At 49.2% G+C, this 19,245-nt stretch overlaps 1 long non-coding RNA gene across 1 annotated transcript; it reads left to right on the top strand.

Annotated features, from left to right (window-relative positions):
- Positions 1–1,070: 1,070 nt before the first annotated feature.
- Positions 1,071–18,476, top strand: LOC129034225 (uncharacterized). Its single transcript, XR_010125651.1, has 3 exons — positions 1,071–1,195; positions 8,898–9,169; positions 18,091–18,476. It is a non-coding gene; the product is annotated as an uncharacterized LOC129034225 (long non-coding RNA).
- The last annotated feature ends 769 nt before the right edge of the window (positions 18,477–19,245 follow it).

Raw genomic sequence — 19,245 nt, 5'->3', positions numbered from 1 at the left:
GGGCTGGGGGCTGGCCAAGAAGATTGGGGCGGCCACACATTTGGGCAAGTTTCTCTACTGCCTCCGCAATGCGCCTGGCCAGGGCCCAACTGGAAATCAGAGACCCATGAAACATCAGCTCAGGGAGCATCAGGGATGCATGCTCGTGCTTCAAGAGGAAGAAACCCTGAGAGGAGGCCGGGAGAGAGGCTGGTCCAAGGTCACTGGACAGTGAGTGGGGAAGCTGGAGCTTGGACATGGGCTCTAGACTCCGGATTGTGTGTCCCCGCCACTGTCCTGATATCCATGTGGACAGATGCCCTGATCCCCCTCTGCACGGGCTGTTCTCTTTTCCTCTCTTTGGGGGTGTGTAATGTGTGTTTGTCTTTGTGTGTGTGTGTGTGTGTGTGTGTGTGTGTGTAGACATTTTTTATTTTGTCTCTTTACCTCCAAATCCTATCTGCTTCATAAAACTCAGAGAAAAAGTCTACAAGCTCAGTCACCCATTCCAGGATCGCTGTCAGGAAATCCTCGTTCCCATCTCACCCACATCCCCCACGCTGGAGCTTAAGTCCTTCCAGGTGGGGCTGGCAAGAGTCTGCGGGACTTACTCCAAGGGCCCCAGGGAAGCGGGCTGGGCTGTTTGGGGAGGAATGCTCACCCGGCAGTGTGCAGGCCTGGCAGGGCTGCCTCTAAATCCAAATTGCAGTCCCCAAGCACGTGCGCTTGCTCTGCCTGAGATCTCCAATGATGCTGCTTTGGCGGGAGTACTGATTCTAGCCAGTGATTTATCATCTGTTTACTCAGAGAAACTGCTTGTTCATTTCTGCTGGTGGGAAGGGAAGGAGTGAGGGAGGGAGGTGAACGTATGTCCTGTACGCTGCAGAGGTAGCCAGCAGGGATGACTTATACACTCCCTTTGATGGGTGACCTCCATTCACTCTTCCTCCCCGCCTCTCTCTGCCTGATGAGAAACAGAATGTGCTCCCTCCCACCTGGGAGGCTTCAGATTCATTTTCTGCTCAGACACCATTGCTTGCAAAATTCCACCCAGAAGATAAGGGAGGAGGAAGTATCGCTGCAGCATCATGCTCTGTGCCTGGTTATATTACTGGATCCTTGTGTTGCAGCCCTAAGTTAGAAGAATTGTCTCCATTTCAAAGATGAGAGAGAACTGATGCACAGGAGGCTTAAATTGTCTGAAGTCACACAGCAGGTGGGTAGAGCTGGGGTCCAACGCCCGTCGGGCTGGTGCCAACTTCATGCTCTTGGAGCAGCATTTCTCCAAGTGTGCATCTCGAGCCACCTGCATTAATTATAGTTACTTCCTCATTCAGTCTCTGTTGTTTTCAACAGGGAGTTACTGACCTAGGCATGGCTCAGGGCTCATGGGATTCAGCAATGAGGAAGACAGGTCCTGGCCAAGGGAGGCCAAGAACAAGCAAGTATAAGCAATAAGTCAGCTGGGTGCTGTGGCTCATGCTTGTAATCCCAACACTTTGGGAGTCTGAGGTGGAAGGATCACTTGAGCCCAGGAGTTCGAGACCAGCCTGGGCAACATGGTGAAACCACATCTCTACCAAAATATACAAAAATTAGCTGAGTGTGGTGGTGCACGTGTAGCCCCAACTACTTGAGAGCCTGAGGTAGGAGGATTGTCTTAGCCCAGGAGGTTGACACTGCAGTGAGCCGTAATTGTGCCACTGCACTCCAGCCTGGGTGACAGAGAGAGACCTTGTCTCAAAAAAATAAAAATAAAAAAGAAACAAGTCAATATCTAACAGGTGAGAGCACTGGGGGAAAAGGAGAGCAGGGTGAGGTGCTGGGGAGTGACGAGATTGTATGTGTGTTGCAATTTTAGATAGAGTGGTCAGGATAAACCTTACGCAGGTGACATTTGGACTGAGACTTCAAAGAGGTTAAGTGTTTTGCTATTGAACCTATATTTCCTGCACCTGCTTCAGACCTCCTCATTCAGAACCTGGCAGGGAAATGAGGCCCAGGAATACGTATTTTAACAAATCCTTTATCCACACCACAATTTGGAAATCCCTGCTGTTTACCCTGGTGCTTCTTCTTCTACCTAACGGGTCAGGAAATATTTGTTCAAATCCAGAAGTGGCTTTAGGGATTCAAGAATGAAGCTGGAATCCCAAGTCCTGGTGACAATTCCCTTCATGACTTGATAATTGGCCAATACTTAGTAACTAAACCAGGCAAAATGCACCCATGACTGTGACTGAGTCTGGAAAGCTCTGTGCCAGGGCAGGACACGGATATGCAGTCACAGCACGATACAGATTACTGAAGTACAAGTTGGTGTCTTGAGGAGTGCATAACTTAGAGGGCTTGGGTTCTACATCAGGCTCACCTGTGGTAAGCTTGGGCCAGTCATTTGCTTTGTGGAATTTCAGCTTCCAGCCATCCATCCATCCATGCATCCATCCATCCATCCATGCATCCATCTATCCATCCATCCATCCATGCATCCATCCATCCATCCATGCATCCATCCATCGATCCATCCATGCATCCATGCATTCATCCATCCATCCATCCATCCATGCATCCATGCATTCATCCATCCATCCATCCATCCATGCATCCATCCATCCATCCATCCATGCATCCATCTATCCATCCATCCATCCATGCATCCATCCTTCGATCCATCCATGCATCCATGCATTCATCCATCCATCCATCCATCCATGCATCCATGCATCCATCATCCGTGCATCCATCCATCCATCCATCCATCCATCCATGCATCCATCCATCCATCCATCCATCCATCCATCCATGCATCCATCCATCCATCCATCCATGCATCCATCCATCCATGCATCCATCCATCCATGCATCCATCCATGCATCCATGCATCCATGCATCCATCCATCCATGCATCCATGCATCCATCCATCCATCCATCCATCCATGCATCCATCCATCCATCCATCCATCCATCCATCCATGCATCCATCCATCCATCCATCCATCCATGCATCCATCCATCCATCCATCCATCCATGCATCCATCCATCCATCCATCCATCCATGCATCCATCCATCCATCCATCCATCCATGCATCCATCCATCCATCCATGCATCCATCTATCCATCCATCCATCCATGCATCCATCCATCCATCCATGCATCCATCCATCGATCCATCCATGCATCCATGCATTCATCCATCCATCCATCCATCCATGCATCCATGCATTCATCCATCCATCCATCCATCCATGCATCCATCCATCCATCCATCCATGCATCCATCTATCCATCCATCCATCCATGCATCCATCCTTCGATCCATCCATGCATCCATGCATTCATCCATCCATCCATCCATCCATGCATCCATGCATCCATCATCCATGCATCCATCCATCCATCCATCCATCCATCCATGCATCCATCCATCCATCCATCCATCCATCCATCCATGCATCCATCCATCCATCCATCCATGCATCCATCCATCCATCCATCCATGCATCCATCCATCCATGCATCCATCCATGCATCCATGCATCCATGCATCCATCCATCCATGCATCCATGCATCCATCCATCCATCCATCCATCCATCCATGCATCCATCCATCCATCCATCCATCCATCCATCCATCCATGCATCCATCCATCCATCCATCCATCCATGCATCCATCCATCCATCCATCCATCCATCCATCCATCCATGCATCCATCCATCCATCCATGCATCCATGCATCCATCCATCCATCTATCCATCTATCCACGCATCCATCCATCCATCCTCACCACCACCATCAGTATCCTCATTTCATTATATCAGCATTTCTGGTTTGGCCTATATTCAAACCAACAAAATTCCAGTCCAATAAAATAATTTGGACATGCCTAACACTTACTGCAAAGGAATTTGGCCTGAGAAAATAATGAAGAAAAACTGTATAGAGAGTAATTAACTCTCCATACATTGGATATCAAAATCTTTAATCTTGGAAGATTAAATCTTGGAAGTTCTTTTCAATGAAGTCCAAAGGTGGGTTCGTGCCACTGGCTTGGGGGAGCCAGACAAGTGTCTTGTAACTTCAGTTGTGGTGAAAGCTGCTGTGAAAGGCAGCTTCAGATTTCCCCTGATGGCGGGCAGCCCTGCCTCTGTGCCCAGCCCTATTAACTGTTGGCCTCCCAGTTGCTGAAGCCAGCCAAAAACATCCCCTGCCGTTTGAAGTGCTTATTGGAAAAGCAGATTTCATCTTGGCTGGAGCTCTGAGCAGTTCCTTGTGTGGGGTACTCCCCAGGGCTGTAATTGAACACAAGAAAGCGTCGGCCTACTTTTGGCATTCCTGCTTTCATCTCAAAGACACATTTAAAAATTTATATTTAAAAAACATCAGGGAAAGGGGCCAGCATGGCTCGTGCGGCCACTGGTGCCAGAACACCCAATACAGCCGCTCCAGGAGCAAAGGCTGTGGAGGATGAGACAGGAGAATTAAGACCATACCGTGTGGCAGTGCTCCACGCCCAGCTTCCGGGAGCTTGCCTGCGTGGCCTGAACAGTGAGGTGCTTTTGAGGCTGGGCCTCTGTCTGATCTAGGTTTTGCAGAGCAGGAGTTTGAGGGTTCAGATCAGGTCCCCCTCACAGCAGTCCAATTGGGTGAGAATTTTCTAAAAGCTGGGGGAACAGGGGAGTCCAATACCTATTTGGACACTCACCTCAGGGTCTAGGCAGCCCGGCCAGCAGGAGATGCACCGTCTTCCCAAGCCCCACCTGTTGTGCTGCTGTGGAACGTGGTTCCAAGGGCTTCTATCTACACTAGTGACTGTGGGTAAGAGAAAACCATTGAGGAAAAAGACTACTGCTCCTCTGGCAGGATTCTGAAAACAGTAGGTGTCTAACGAATGTATGTTAGCTTGCTCTCACATGTGAAAGGATTGCAGTTAAGCACAACACAACCTTTTTCTACAACTCTTAGTAAGATCTTCTCTAGGGGCCATTGTAAAGCTAAACCACCAAGCTTCATGGAGGGCTGAAATAAGATAGCATCCTGGAGACAGGAGAGCCCTCACAATGTAACCATACACTCAGAAGCCTGGTCTCTTAGGGACCACCTGCTTCCCTGCACAGGGTTACTGTTGCACCATCAGCTTGTGGCCCACTATGACCCTCTTAATCTTATTCAGGAATTTTTGTTTATAGGGAGTCATCATTCTGTATGCAATTGGCTTTCCCTCTGAGTGCAGGATCCTGCCCTTATTCTTATTTTACACTAAGATCATTGATAGCTTGTGTTTTCTAAAAAAGAAAAAAAAATTGGATGCCTTACAACAAAGAAAATACATTCAGTAAGATTATTAAAATAGTTATCTTATTTTCAGGACCACAGGAAGAAGGAGGGAAGTAAATATACAAAACCTAAAACTATTATTAAATTTAACTGAGGCTCTTGGCAGCCAAGACAAAGATAAAACAGGGAAAAGTATATGGATTTCTTAAGAGAGATAAAATTCATCTAGCTTACGAGCTCCAAAAGAGATTTCCTAAGGGGCTCCTGTCGAGTGATACAACAGACCAGTGGGTTGACACCAGTTTTATGCAAATGGCCAAGTAGTTTTCAGCTGGATTTTTTTTTTTTTTTTTTTTGTCATGACCCTTAACCAGCATTTAGGGCATCGTAATGACTAGTCTGGGAAGTGAAAGTGATCTTGAGGGGTAGAACAGAATACAGGAAACTCCAAGAGAACTGATAGAATCATTTGGCCTGTTCATCATGCATTCCATACTTAAGGGTATTTTGAGTAGGATCTGGGGCAAAAAAGAAGAAAGGCTAACTGCAGAGGTATAAACATACAAGACAGGATATGTCTCAGGAATCATTAACGCTGCATCACACCACTACCCCACCCGCCCCCCACCCCACCCAGCAGAAAATGAATCGCCTCATGAAATCAGTGAACACCTAAGTTTCAGTGTTGGTGTTGATGTGCACGTATGTGTGTGCATGTGTGTGTGTGTGTGGGAATGTCTGTGGGTATGAATGCAAGTCCTCTTCCCCTAGCCCAGCACAGCCCCCACCACAGAGCAAGAGAGCAAGGCTCTCAGCATCCTGGAATCAGCTCCTCTTTAGTTGATTTTGATAACCAGCCAAAAATGCAGGATCTTTTCAAGGCCTGAAGATCATTAACTCTTTGGAAGAACAACAGGAGAGTTTCTGAATGCTGGGACTGACAGCCTGTTGGTGATAAACTTAATTACTCCAATTAAATATTCAGGAGCAGAGCCAGGCAAGCCAACAGAATTAGGGGAAGGAATCTTTGCTCCACGGCTGCAGAATTCCTTGCTAGACAGCATTGAGCTTCTCTAAGATGAACACTAGGTTCCCAGGCTCCCAAAGTCCTGCCTTTTGATGGTATTTTCTCCCCTCTGGGAGGCACTGACTGTAAAAGATTTATCATTAACTGAGGACCTAGTGTGTTTCAGGGCTGTGCTGGGCCCTGGAAGTTCTGACAAACAAGTTCCCTTCCGTGGAGGAAGTAGAGGAACCTATTTCCCCACCCCACACATATAATAACCAGACAGTGTAATCCCATGTGGGATGAGAATTAATAGGAAATCAAAGTTAATTCTCAAATTCTACTTTTCCAGACTGTGGGTTTCCTTCCCTGGAACCGCAGGCCCAGTTTCTTTCTAGATCATGACTGGCACCATCACTGACCTTTGGGGTGTGGCATGACGTTGGCATATACGCTGCAAGTTTGGTTGCCACAAAGTCCTTTCTGAATTCTAATAATGGGGCCTTTCCTTCTGGGTGGAAAGTTTCTGCCGTAGCTGGGGTGGGTCGAGCATGGGCACTGAGTAGCCTCATTGGTGAGGGGTGGCTGTCCTTGCATTCGCCTGCTCGGTGGCCTGAGGATCGACCCCTGATAAGCCACTGCCCACGGCCACAGGACAGGACAAGCTTCCTGACCCATGTGGAGATGGAATCCATGCCCTATTCTCCTTACATCTGTGCTCTAGCTAAATGAGCAGCTGACAACCCCAAACCTTATCTCACAGGGGGGACTTTCTGGCCTGCCCGAGATCTGCAAGTGGTGGGGGGATGGAGCTAGAATCTGGGTCATGTGTTTATCTCTATCTTTGGGTTCTCAGCCATTTCCCCCATAATACTTCAGTGTACCGCCATGCCATTGGCATCCAGAGGTGCTACGAAGAGGTTTGATTTTGTTCTTTTGCAATACACAGCAAATAATTTCTTTTCAACCCAGTTGTTCTTAATCATCTTCTGCCTCAAAGCACCTGGAGGATTTTTGGTGCAGTCCCTGGTACCAGCAATAGCATCGCCTAGGAACTTGTTAGAAATGCAAATTCTGGACCCCACCCCAGGATTACTGAATCAGAAACTGGGGGTGGGAACAAGCGGTTTGGGCTTTACTGGGCCCTGCAGGTGCTTCTGGTGCAAGCTCATCTTTAAGAACCACTGAGTAAGAATAACTCACCATGACGGGGGTTCTTGGTCAGGAGAGGCTTCCTGGGGCGTGTGCCAGAATCTCTAGAATTGAGGATGGGAGTGGCACACAGGTAGTTTGAGAAAGCCACTAAACTCATTATACTCTCTCCCCCGCCACCCTACCCTATTCTGAGAATCATTGATGTAGAAACTAATTTTGCATTGAAGGAAACGTCTCACCCAACTGTCTCCGTGTTTTGATGATTTTTTTTAAGCTTCAGAAAGTTCATGACACCATTGGGGTGACTTGTGTTTCACCTCAAGTCTCCTTCCATGGTTGTATACAAAGAATTAATTTATACAAGCTGGGGCTTAAAAAGGGAGAAGTTTCCCCAAGTGGTTTTGTCTCATTTGGCTTTTGCTGATTAGGAGTTGATTGGGTCAAAGGTCCACCCTAGGAGCTGGAAACCCACCCTCAAACCATGTACCCCCTTGCCAGCTCCTGGGGCAGGGGTCTTCTGGCTCCAGCAAGTGCTCAGGTTAGGAGGGGCCCATGGATGGTCAGGAATGGCATGCTGCTTTGCTTATAGCCAAGCAACCGTGTGCATCTGCTTGAGTATTTTCTTACAAGCTTCTTAGAGGAAACAGATGTCAGCAGCCTCTTTTTTATTGCCCGCAACAGGGAGAAGACACACCTAAATTGTTTGAATTGTTTGCAAACAGTGGTAGATGTGGGCATTTTTTTTCTCTAAAAAGATTATATTTGGGAAGCCACCCCCAGGATTTGAGGGGATGCTGGGCATTTTAAAAGTAAGGAGAGTTTACTTTAATCCACCCCATCTCACTGCGATCTGCAGGTGTTCATGCTGCTTCTGCTTGCCAGGAAAACAACGAGAGGAAGGAGACTGGCTTCTTAGAAAGTATGTTTTCCTGTGGAAGTGGCCTGTGAAACCTGCTTATCTGGGTGACAGGCTCCCCCTTCTCAGAAGGTGGTATTTCCCTTGTGGCTACACAGGCAGGAAGCAGGTGGCAGGGAGCGGACCCACGGCATCCCCCACAGCGAGCCCTGGGGTTGCCGCCAACCGTGGCTGGGAGCTACTCTCATTGATTGCTGAGTGGCTCTGTGTCTCTGGGAGCTGGAGTCAGCCGATGTGCTTGGCAGATCTGGAGGGTGGGGTCTCTGCTGAGTGCGGCTGCTTGCTCTGGGAGCGGATCGGGGACTCATCCACTGGCCCAGGAGGAGCCTGGCTTGATCCCTCTTGCCCTGGGGGAAGGGAAGCCCGTTGTGTCAGGAAGACTGCCTGAACTCTGACCTTTCCCCTCACTAGAGTGCAAGCCCCACAGGCAGCAGATCCTGTGGGTTTCGTTCACTCACATATCTCAAGCATCTTGAAGGGTGCCGGGCACACACTGGGTTCTCAATACATGTTTATTGACTAAATAATTGGATTCCTCTCCCATCTTCCACCCTCCAGCCTCCTCTTAAACCTGACAAAGAATTCAAGGGCTTGTGCTGGGGCTGTCAGCTGCTCTTCTGGTGCCCTGGGGACGAAGAAGAGATCTGGAGGGAAGACTGTCACCCTCTTGTGAATGTTTCCAAGAGGCAGCTCAGCATGAGAGAGAAAAGGGGAGATCCCAGTTCCAGGAACACCTGGCCAGTGATTCACCTGTTTATCGGAGTTGACAGGACCAGCCCAGCCCTTTCCCCTCTCTCCCCATCATGATGGATGGGAACCTGGCCTTTGAGGTAAGGACAGATGGGGTTACAGACACAGGCCTTTGAAGACATCTGGAGTGACTGCTTCTCTGGCAGTTCACTTTTAAACTGGCACTTCACCCAGAAGTTGAAAGACCATCTGACAGATGCATAAGGGGTTTGGTGTTGAAGAGAGTTGGGCTAGAGAGTGTCGCAGAGCTCCGGGACTCCTGTGGGTTTAGGATTCCGGCTGAGGGAAGTGTGGTAGGGGCTCCTCACTCACAGGCTTCAGGCTGTGTGATCCATGGCTGAGGACCCAGACCCTTAGACTTTAGGCACCCTGCAGGGGGTCCCATTTCAGGCAGGACTTTGCCTCCACAGCCCCACAGCTCTGCCTTGGACCGGAAGATTCCAAACAATTTAAACTACTAGTCATACTGATCGAATACTAGTAGTTTGCAAAGAAAAACATTCCTTGGGCCTCGATGAAGCAGTTAAATTGTGATGGTGCCTATGAACATCCTAGGGCCATGTGTTGTCGTTTTCAAGCTTCCCCTCTGCTAGAGGTGACAAGCCTGGTCCCGTGGTGCCCTCCTTCGTGAGCTTGGCAACAAATATGACAACATGAGGGTCACTAGGAAAGAGAAAAAGACCAAAGAATAGATACAAACGTGATAGGGTACCCTGGTCTTCAATTAGAGAAAACTGGTCATTTTACAAGAAGACCTAAGCCTAGCCTCTTCTAAGCTCAGTGAGAGAGTCAAGAGCAGGAAAGAGACTGGCCAGAGGTCGCCCAGGGCCCCAAGGCAGCCCTAGGATTTGATGGCTATAAATATAAGTGTACGAATCAGGAGAGCACTGGGCAGGCTAGGGACGGTGGCTCACGCCTGTAATCCCAGCATTTTTGGAGGTGGAGGTGGGTGGATCACTTGAGCACAGGAATTTGAGAACAGCCTGGGCAACATGGCAAAGCCCTGTCTACAAAAAGTACAAAAATTAGCTGGGTGTGGTGGTGCGCACCTGTAGTCCCAGCTGCTCAGGAAGCTAAGGTGGGAGGATCGCCTGAGCCCAGGAAGTCAAGGCTGCAGTGGTTGGTGATTGCACCACTGCACTCCAGCCTGAGCAACAGAGTGAAACCGCATCTCAAAAAAAAAAAAAAAAAAAGCACTGGGCATCTGGCCTGTGCCCATTTAGGGTGAGGTCCTGTGGTTTCAGGTACTGTGATAGTCTGCCCATTTTGCCATTCATTAGCTCATCATCCAATAGATGCCTTTTGAACACCTAGTACATCCCTAGCACTGTGCTAACACAGCGGGGCGATGGCGAACAAGAGACAAGGTTCCTGTCCTCATGGAGCTTACAGTCCCACTTGCCTTACACGGACTTGCTGAGCCTTCTTCTCGGGTGATGCCTCCACTTCCTACTTCATGAAGAAGATAAAAGCAATCAGAAGAGATGCTCATGAGCATCTGTCCCCACCTCACCCTCCGCCTCACCGCATGCCCTCGTTTTGTGTCTGTCCCTCTCCTGTTCTGTGGATGAACTTTTCACGCCGTGGCTCAGGCCAGCCCCTTCCCCTGCAACATTCATCTCATGCCCTCCTGGGTGCTCAAGGGCATTGCTGCAGTGTCCCCCTTCTGTCCCTTGCACCATCAATCTTTCCCTCTCTACGGGGTCTCTCCTAGCAGCATGCTACCATGCTGCCATTTCTGGCATGTAAAGATACCTTCTCTTGACCCCACTTCCTCCCCCAGGAGAATGGCCCCAGTTCTTACCGCTTTCCAAAATGATTGTCTGGACTCATCATCTCCAAATTCTCTCCTCCCATTCTCCCTTGAATCCACCCCAATCACACTGTCATCCCTGACACTGTTCTTGTCAAGGTCACCAATGTCCTCATTTTGCTAAATGCAGTGGACATTTCTTGGTCCTCATCTTGCCTGGCTGTCAGCATTATTTGACATGGCTGGTTCCTCCCTCCACGTTGAACACTTTCTTCACATCCACCTGCTTTCCTTCTCCTTCTGGCCACTGCCTCTCAGACTCTTTCGCCATCTTCTCTTCAGATTCCTGCGAAGGAGTGACAAAGAACATCAAGGCTCAATCCTTGGAACTCTCCATCACTCATCTTTAAATGAGACTTCTCTGCTGACTCTCAGAGTTATGTATGCTGAGAATCCCCTGCCTCTAAGACATCCTGCTTGGCAGGTAACAGACATTTCATCCTAAGCTGAGCTCCTGCCCACCCCACCCACACACAGACCCCTTCTTGCCCACAGATTTCCCATCTTAGCCAATGGCGAGTCCAAAAATCCTTTGTGTCCTCTTTGATTCTTAGGTTCCTATCTCCCTTCAACTGAGGCATCATTTCCAAATCAGACACTTCTCGTCACCACTATTGCCCTCCCCTTGTCCAACCCACATTTGGCTCTTGGCTGGAGTTCTATGAGTCTCCTAGCCGGCTCTCCCTGTTCTTATCATTTTCCAGTAAGTTCCCACCCTGCCTTCAGACTCTTCTCCACACGGCTTCCAGAGTAATCCTTTCAAAAAGTAAATCAGATCCCATCTTTTCCCTCCGGTCTCCCTCTGTCAGCCACATTCATTCCAAAGGACCGTGTGGTCCATGTCCCTGTTCTCTCTGGTTCTCTCACTGCTCTCCTCTGTGCTCACTCTCTCCTGCCTCATGACGTTTGCACTTACTGTTTTTTCTGCTTGGAACTCTTTCCCTCCAAGATCTTTTTTTTTTGAGACGGAGTCTCGCTCTGTCACCCAGGCTGGAGTGCAGTGGTGCAATCTCTGCTCACTGCAAGCTCTGCCTCCCAGTTCACATCATTCTCCTGCCTCAGCCTCCCGAGTAGCTGGGACTACAGGCACCAGCCACCATACCCAGCTCATTTTTTTGTATTTTTAGTAGAGACAGGGTTTCACCATGGTAGCCAGGATGGTCTTGATCTCCTGACCTCATGATCCGCCTGCCTCGGCCTCCCAAAGTGCTGGGATTACAGGCATGAGCCACCGTGCCCAGCCTCCCTCCAAGATCTTTACTCACATGTCACCTTAGTGATGGCTCCCTCCCTGACCATCCTATTTAAAATTGCAACCCATTCAACACCCACTCCTCCTTCTCTATCCTTGCGCTGCTTCCTCCATTTGACCTGTCACTCTTTAATCCAGTGGCATTCCGATTCAGTGGTGACCAGAAGCAGGACCTAAGGAGGTGCGTCATCTGTAGAGAATTTAAAAATAATTGTGAAATAAACTCAAAGTGGGTTTGCTCTTTATGAGCCCCGCACACCAGCAATTCTAAATTCCGTTATCAGTACACTTTCCTGCCAGGGTGGGCCGCTCCCACCGATTCTCCTCTATCTTAATACACTATGTGTTTCCCTTGTTTATTTTGCTTATTGTTCATTTCCATGCACCAGAATGTAAGCTCTGCGAGGGCAGGATATTTTGACTGTTTTGTTCACCACTGTGTCCCTCGTATCTTGCCACACGGTGTGTGCTCAGTAAGCTTTAGTTGAATGAATGAAGTGGAGGATGTCGACGTTCCCTTGGTTGGGGGTTATCAGGAGGGATTCCTGGATGAATTGGTATCTATACTGCCTGTCCTTAAAGAGGAGGAAGGTGCTCTAGGCAGAAGGAACAGCAGGTACAAAAGCAACTTGAGCTAAGGGTCATTAGCTAAGAGTAGGAGTCAGAGGGATGAGTGGGTGTCGTTCACCAGAATTTACCCTTCAAAATGTCAGTGCTTAGTAAATGAATGTGTTCCTTTATTACTAGTTGGTGGAGGGTCCTTGTTGACATCTTGCAGAGGTCTGGCTGTCACTTTTAATCAGAATGGCTATTCCCCACTCCTGCTGAAGAGCTCCAGGCCTGGCGGGGGCGGGATGGCGGGTTGTGGTGGTGGTAAGGGCTGTCCCCCAGCACACTGTTAGAACTTTACTTATCCTCTTGCTTGAAATGTGGGAGCTGGAGACCATTCAGGAGGCTGTGGTTACAGTCCCAGACAGGGTCCCTAAGAGCAAGGAGCCATTCCCAATGCCTCCTCCTTAGGGAAGCCTTCCCTACTTTCTCTTCCCTCTTCTGAGCAGAGTTTGTACCTTCCTCCTTTTTGCTCTCTGTTTATTTCTTTAATTTAACACTTACAATATAATACCATCTTTATTTGTTCCGTGTTTGTATCTTCTACTGAATGTGGCTTCAAGAACAGAAAGCACAGAACGTGGCACGTTGGAGGAAATTAGTAAGTGTTTGCTAAAGGCACAACAATGAAACAGAACCGATATCATATACAGTGCTATGCCATGCCGAAAGAGTATGATAGTTATTGTGGTGATGCTTTTGAATAATAATCAGAATAATGAGGGTGACTAGTCCATAGTTATATAGAATATAGGATATACAGAATATACCTTTTTCTGCAAGGGGGTGTGTCACTTAACTTTGTTCCTTGAAGCTCCAGAGGCCCAAGGTCACCCACAATGATTCAAGTATTATCAATGTTGAGAGCCTGTAAAAGCATCAAATATATTATAGCTTCCAAAAAATTGTGAATTAGACTGAAAACCAGCATTAAAAAAATAAAGTGATGTTGACTTAAACACTGGTTTTATATACATGCCGTATATGAGCTGTGGAGGACGCTCACACGCCAGGGTACTGGTTCATCTGCAACGGGCAGGTGGGCCATACCCCACTGGGGAGAAATCTTATGGGCTTCAGAAATGTCTAATGAAATAAGATTTTTAACTAGTTCAAAATCGGAGTTCAGAAACTGTTCAGTTAATATTTAAGTGTCGAGTTAAGAGAGGAGGTTGAACAAAATTGATTTTGAAGCTCTCATAGAGTTTTTAAAAAGCAAAACTTTAGACTTAAAATGGACTGTTTTATTATATGCAATGCATGTGAATATTAAATGTATGTTAAGTTTTTCATTTAGCAGATTTCTTCCCAGACTTTTAAAACCGCCACCAAAAAATATTTACATATTCTCTCCTCTCCCCCAAAGTATCCCTCCCGTACACAAATACCCTTATTTTGAGACCCTGTTGCTCTAGATTAAACCAGTTCTCCCAAGAGCAGCCCGTAGGATTCTGCTCCAGCCAGAGCAAGGCCCTTGTCTAATGTCACTGCCTCTGCTTGACTGAGCCGGGCTGGGAATCTCATTATGGAAGCTTTCCACCTCCTTCCCAAGCCAACCCTCTAGCGGAGGCCAAGATTGCGTCATCTGTCCTGGGCCTCATCCCGCCTTGCCTGAGGCCTGCACCTAATGTGTTTCAGGAGCATTCCAGCAGCCAGGCCTTCAGTTGCTCCCCGATCCCAGATGGGGAGAAACTTGTGCGGCACATTTGCCTCAGGAGACTGCACTTGGCTCCCCGGCGCCCCTAGGACAGCGTCCCTTCACGTCGGACAGACTGGGTGTGGGCCGTGAGGTTTAGGAGGCTTTAGGAGAGGGAAGATCCTCTCTCAGGGGTGAAATTATCTTATCTCAGAGGACGAAAGTGGTGAGGGCGTAAGCATGGGTCCTGCGCTGCGACTGCGCCCCTTCCTCCGCATGCGGACACGTGCTTGCCCACAAGCGCCCCGGGCCTCTACATCTCTTGGTAGTTTAAAGCTCTATTTTAGTCTCAACTAGCAGTTTTTCTCACTGCTAGATCTAAGTTCTCATACTATTCAATGGGTTCGGTTTCTTTTTTTAATAATTAAAAAAACTTTTCCAGTTAATTCATGATCACTATGAAAAAAAAATAGGCAGGACATGTAAATAAAAGATTAAAATATATACAAATCAAAGAAGGAAGTACACCCAGGCCAGTTATCAGGCAAGCTTGCCAGACATCAATCCAGCAAGACAACGATGGTGTGCTTTGAAAATGCCAAATCCGGCCGGGCGCGGTGGCTCACGCCTGTAATCCCAGTACTTTGAGAGGCCGAGGCGGACGGATCACAAGGTTAGGAGATCGAGACCATCCTGGCTAACACGGTGAAACCCCGTCTCTACTAAAAATACAAAATATTAGCCGGGCGTGGTGGCGGGCGCCTATAGTCTCAGCTACTTGGGAGGCTGAGGCAGGAGAATGGCGTGAACCCGGGAGGCGGAGCTTGCAGTGAGCGGAGATTGCACCACTGCAATCCAGCCTGGGTGACAGAGCAAGACTCTGTCCCAAAAAAAAAAAAAAAAAAAGAAAAGAAAGTGCCAAATCCGGCCAGGCGCAGTGGCTCACGCCTGTAATCCCAGCATTTTGGGAGGCCAAGGCGGGTGGATCACCAGAGGTCAGGAGTTTGAGACCAGCTTGACCAACATGGAGAAACCCCGTCTCTACTAAAAATACAAAATTAGCCAGGCATGGTGACGCATGCCTGTAATCCCAGCCACTCGGGAGGCTGAGGCAGGAGAATCACTTAAACCTAGGAGGCAGAGGTTGCCGTGAGCCGAGATCGTGCCATTGCACTCCAGCCTGGGCAACAAAAGTGAGACTCTGTCTCAAAAAAAGAAAAAAAGAAAAGAAAAAAAAAAAGAAAATGCCAAATCCATTACTTCTTTGGGAAACTCAGGTGTAACCGCTGGTGTGCTGTGGATGACACAGCATCACTGGGATCTGGTCCCTGGTATGGGCTGTGTGAAGGAGTAGGAGTGTGCTCACCCATCCGCAGGGCCATGGTTGGTCACTGTCCTACGTTTTCCCTCCTTGCTCCCAGGGCTAGTCCTGGTTAGGTGTGGGCGGCAATCTGGGGACAGCAGTCAGCTTGCTGTCTGCTCCACTCTGCAACAGACTGCCTTCCTCAGTGCCCACTCCAACGGAGAAGGAATAAATGGTCTTCTGTTCGGATGGAGGAGAGGATTTGTATCTGTTCTCAGCTGCCTGTGGGTTTGCCCTTCCCACCTGCCTGCCCAGGCCTCATCTGATGTATCAGGAGTCCTCTGGGTAGGCACCAATGAGGTCAGCCTTTTGACTAATCTGGGGTGCCACCGAGGAGCTGGAGTGTGAGCTCTTTGGCCCTATGGGAAGCTCCCCTGGGAGGCTGCACTCTTTTCTACCAGTGAATGTTCTTTCACCCACTTACTGTGAGTGCTGGCCAGATCCTCTGTGAGCAATGGAGCTTGGCATGGTTCAACGTGGAACAGCCCTCCCAGCCACCCAGGGAAATCTCTCCATTCAATTACCTCCTGGCTTCCCACGCGTGGCCCATTAGCCTTGTCTGGGGGTCTTATGCATCAGGATTTATTATTGTGCAGCATCTGCCAGGGAGCTTGCCCCAGGCTTTGAAGGTCCCTCTGCAGAGGAGCTTAGGCAGGAGCAGGGGGCACACGGAGGAGGTTTCTCTCAGTGAAGGAGCATGTGCTATGATTTGCCTAGCCTGCTGTTGACGCTCCATTGCAGTCCTCATCACTTCAGAGCACTTTCATTCTTATTTTATTTTAAAATTTTTAAAAGAGACTCTTTTGTTGCCCCGGCTAGAGTACGGTGCTGTGATCATAGCTCCCTGGAGCCTTAAACTCCTGGGCTCAAGCAATTCTCGTGTCTCAGCCCCCTGAGTCGCTAAGACTACAGGTGGGCATCACCATGCCTGGCTAATTTATTTTATTTTTTAGAGATGAGATCTTGCCATGTTTCCCAGACTGTGCTTGAACTCCTGGCCTCAAGCAATCCTCCTACTTCAGCCCCGAGAGTTGCTGGGATTACAGGGGGAAGCCACCTTGTCTGGCCCAGAAGCACTTTTCAAAGCCTCTTACGTTGGATGCTGTAGGTTCCATGCGACAATGACACTGTAATTATGATTTAAGCAGCACCTACTAGAAAGGAGCCTGTCTCATACATTATTGATCACTCTTAAAACTGCCTAGCTCCACGTGGTGGCTCACTCCTGTAATCCCAGCACTTTGGGAGGCTGAGGCAGGCAGATCACCTGAGGTCAGGAGTTCGAGACCAGCCTAGCCAACATGGCGAAACCCTTTCTCTACTAAAAATACAAAAATTAGCCAGGCGTGGTGGCGCGTGCCTGTAATCCCAGCTACTTGGGAGGCTGAGGCAGGAGAATCACTTGAACCTGGGAGACGGAGGTTGCCGTGAGCCGAGATTGCACCACTGCACTCCAGCTTGGGCGACAGAGTGAGACTCCATGTCAAAACAAACAAACAAAAAACCCCAAACTGCCTAGCTCCATTTTGTTCAACAAGATGCTCAGAGAGTATGTTTGAGGTCACCCAAGTGTGTATTTTACGTCTAAAACCTCTCCTGACCCTCGAATGACCCACTCCTGGCTGTAGTCAGTTAGGTCTTTTCAGCCGCAGGAGAGGAGGCTCACAACGGCCAGGCAGGCTCGGATCTTCTAAATGTGGTCCCTCGCTGTGGCGGCTTAGGTTAGATCTTCTCTCAAACTCAGGCTGCTAGAGGGTCCCCACCGGGAAAGGGACGCGCCAGGGCGTGGGGCAGGTCCGGAGGGGCCCGGGGCCGGGTGGATCCCGGCGCTCTGCTTTTACCTGGCAGGCGGGAGCGGTCCGGCGGGGCGTGGGCGCAGCGGGGGCCCGGGTTGGAGGGGAGGGGACGGAGGGGGCAGGAGGGGAAGGGCCGGGAGGAGCCAGCAAGCTGGCGGCGGCGGCCTTGAGCCGCTGCCTGGGGCTGGTTGTGGCCGAGGCTGTGGCGAGAGGCGGGGCCGCTGGTGTGGCCGATGAGCCCGTAATGAAGCCCGGCGCCTGGGCCCCCTTTGTTCCGGGAGAACTTTTTAAAAAGCCCCCTCCTCAGTCCCCGTGCGGGGCGAAAGAGGACAATGGCCGGAGTCGCAGTGGGCAGAGCGAAACGCCCCCTTTAGAGAGGCCTTTCCAGCCGCGCGGCCCGGGCTTAGAGGCTCCAAGCGCCGCGAGGGCCGGGGGACTGCACGCGGGGCGCGCGCTGCCCTTCGGGGCCAAGAGGCCAACGGTGAAACAACAAAGATTTCTTTTTCTTTCTTTCTTTCTTTTTTTTTTTTAGAAAGAAATCTCGCCATTGCAGGGAATGGGTAAATCGCTCAGGCCGCGTGGGTCCTTGGCAGATGGCAGAGGCGGCTTCCGAGTCCCCCACCTGGCACTAGAGGGACGGGGCGCGCACCCAACTGTGGCACGCATCGCCGAATTTTCCTGAATGCCGCTGTGGCACATTCCTGGCCTTTGCAGTTATTAGGAAATGAGAGGATCTTTTTTCCTTCTACCCTCCCCCTCCCCCTCCCTTCGTTTTTCTTCCAGGCATGGAATTATCTACTTTAGCAGTTCAAAAGACATTCCATTCCCATGACAAAGACAGAAAGGGGTGATGTTGGCATACTGTAGCCCTCTTTCTTATAGGGAGACTTGAGCAATAAATCATAATGAATGAAAATTTAAAATAGCATTTATTTAACCTTTAATAGTATACCTTGCTTATTTTCAAAGCGTCACTAACAGCTTTGTTTTTCACATTCCCCAGCAAGGATCCAACTCAAACTTTGAGCAGACAGTAGTGAATTTTATTCCTCTCACATATTCCTAAAAAAAATGGGTTGAGGGGATTCGTGTTCAGCTCCCTCTCAGTTCTAAAATGTCTTAAGTCTATCACTGAACAGAGGCTGACAGAAGATTTTAAAATAGAATGCAAAACTATCATCACAGCAAATATCTACTTATATCTTTTTTTTTTTTTTTTTTTTTTTTAGATGGAGTCTCGCTTTGTCGCCCAGGCTGGAGTGCAGTGATGCGGTCTCAGCTCACTGAAGCCTCCTCTTTCCTAAGCCTACTCCTCCCAGGTGCAAGCCATTCTCCTGCCTCAGCCTCCCGAGTAGCTGGGACTACAGGCACCCGCCACCACACCCGGCTATTTTTTTTTTTTTGAAACAGAGTCCCGCTCTGTCGACCAGGCTAAATGGAGTGCAGTGGTGCGCTCACCGCAAGCTCAGCCTCCCGGGTTCACGCCATTCTCCTGCCTCAGCCTCCCGAGTAGCTGGGACTACAGGCGCCCGCCACCATGCCCGGCTAATTTTTTTTTTTTTCTGTATTTTTAGTAGGGACGAGGTTTCGCCGTGTTAGCCAGGATGTTCTCGACCTCCTGATCTCGTGATCCGCCCGCCTTGGCCTCCCAAAGTGCTGGGATTACAGGCGTGAGCCACGGTGCCCG

This window comes from Pongo pygmaeus, chromosome 2 (assembly GCF_028885625.2).
Source record: "Pongo pygmaeus isolate AG05252 chromosome 2, NHGRI_mPonPyg2-v2.0_pri, whole genome shotgun sequence".
In the NCBI taxonomy this organism is placed as follows: Eukaryota; Metazoa; Chordata; class Mammalia; order Primates; family Hominidae; genus Pongo; species Pongo pygmaeus.
This window is presented reverse-complemented; position numbering and strand designations above follow the sequence as displayed.